Source organism: Prunus avium, chromosome 7 (genome assembly GCF_965620075.1).
Source record: "Prunus avium chromosome 7, drPruAviu1.hap1.1, whole genome shotgun sequence".
NCBI classification, from domain to species: Eukaryota; Viridiplantae; Streptophyta; class Magnoliopsida; order Rosales; family Rosaceae; genus Prunus; species Prunus avium.
The window spans coordinates 29,309,099-29,311,552 of record NC_142290.1 but is presented as its reverse complement, the minus strand read 5'-3'; positions in this window follow the sequence as shown (position 1 = coordinate 29,311,552).

The following is a 2,454-nucleotide window of genomic DNA, read 5'->3' as shown; positions in this document are numbered from 1 at the left end:
GTATGCTTCTTCTCCAAAATGCAAAGTAAAAAAATGTGTCTTGTTCTTTTTAATTTAAATTTTGCTGTGCAAAAACCGGAAAATAAATTACTTATTTTCGTTTCGATATGTATTTTTTTTTTTTTATTTCTTACAAATAGTATGGCCGTTCGGCTATACTAATTTTGACACGTGGCTAATCCCAAGGAGGGTCATCCTTATATATATAGTATAGCCGTGCGGCGATACTTGGTGTTTTATTTTCTTTCTTGTTAAAATAATATAGCCGGCCGGCTATACTCTGTTTTATTCATGTTTCTTCCAAAATAGTATAGCCGTGCGGCTGTACTCAAAAAATATAATATTTTAAAGTATGGCCCTTTTAAGTAGCGTAATAAGGACCTCTCTTTTTGAATTACTTGGATTAGTAGTTATGTTTTAGTTATTATTTACTTAGTGAATATTAAAGGAAAAAAAATAGAAAAATTGAATTACTATTTATTAAGTATTACAATTCATGAAGATAATGAAAATATTTGACACTAATTATTTACTAAAGAAAAAATAATTAAAATAGAATTACTAACTTAACTAATTAGATAAGGCAAGATATTGTTTAATTACTAAAAAATAATTTTTATAAAGATGAATTAACCTAAACATACTAAGTTTATATTTATTTTTAAGAAAAAATCTTTCCCGACGAAATTTCGCCGGCATAGGTAAATTTCGTCAGGAGAGATCTAATCCGACAAATTTTTGTCGGCATAGATCTTTCCCGACGAAATTTCGTCGGGAGAGATGTTTTGTTTTTAATTTCAAAATATAAAATTAGTTTCTTTACTTTTGTTTTTTGGCCAACTTCTTTAATTTAATATATGTAATTAAGTAACATCTTAGCCTTTTTGAATTACTATAATTAGTAATTATGTTTTAATTACTTTTTTTAGTGAATATTTAAATATGTTACTTACTTAATAAGTAGTGAATTTCGTTTTTTTTTTCTTTAATATTAAATAATAATTAAAATATAATATATTTAATCACTGTATTAATACAATAAGCAATGTGTTTCTACAAGAACAAATTATACAAATTGCAAAATAAAATAACACTGAAATATGTCTTATTCTTGGCGAACTTGAGTATGCTTCTTCTCCAAAATGCAAAGTAAAAAAATGTGTCTTGTTCTTTTTAATTTAAATTTTGCTGTGCAAAAACCGGAAAATAAATTACTTATTTTCGTTTCGATATGTATTTTTTTTTTTTTTTTCTTACAAATAGTATGGCCGTTCGGCTATACTAATTTTGACACGTGGCTAATCCCAAGGAGGGTCATCCTTATATATATAGTATAGCCGTGCGGCGATACTTGGTGTTTTATTTTCTTTCTTGTTAAAATAATATAGCCGGCCGGCTATACTCTGTTTTATTCATGTTTCTTCCAAAATAGTATAGCCGTGCGGCTGTACTCAAAAAATATAATATTTTAAAGTATGGCCCTTTTAAGTAGCGTAATAAGGACCTCTCTTTTTGAATTACTTGGATTAGTAGTTATGTTTTAGTTATTATTTACTTAGTGAATATTAAAGGAAAAAAAATAGAAAAATTGAATTACTATTTATTAAGTATTACAATTCATGAAGATAATGAAAATATTTGACACTAATTATTTACTAAAGAAAAAATAATTAAAATAGAATTACTAACTTAACTAATTAGATAAGGCAAGATATTGTTTAATTACTAAAAAATAATTTTTATAAAGATGAATTAACCTAAACATACTAAGTTTATATTTATTTTTAAGAAAAAATCTTTCCCGACGAAATTTCGCCGGCATAGGTAAATTTCGTCAGGAGAGATCTAATCCGACAAATTTTTGTCGGCATAGATCTTTCCCGACGAAATTTCGTCGGGAGAGATGTTTTGTTTTTAATTTCAAAATATAAAATTAGTTTCTTTACTTTTGTTTTTTGGCCAACTTCTTTAATTTAATATATGTAATTAAGTAACATCTTAGCCTTTTTGAATTACTATAATTAGTAATTATGTTTTAATTACTTTTTTTAGTGAATATTTAAATATGTTACTTACTTAATAAGTAGTGAATTTCGTTTTTTTTTTCTTTAATATTAAATAATAATTAAAATATAATATATTTAATCACTGTATTAATACAATAAGCAATGTGTTTCTACAAGAACAAATTATACAAATTGCAAAATAAAATAACACTGAAATATGTCTTATTCTTGGCGAACTTGAGTATGCTTCTTCTCCAAAATGCAAAGTAAAAAAATGTGTCTTGTTCTTTTTAATTTAAATTTTGCTGTGCAAAAACCGGTACGTTGTAAATTTAAGTAAATAGAGTAATATAAAAATAAATTAAAGTAAAAGGATAAAGACATTTAAATGTTGAAAATGGAAATAAGGTAATCTGTACATCTGGAGTGCACCACCACTAGCTGAGTA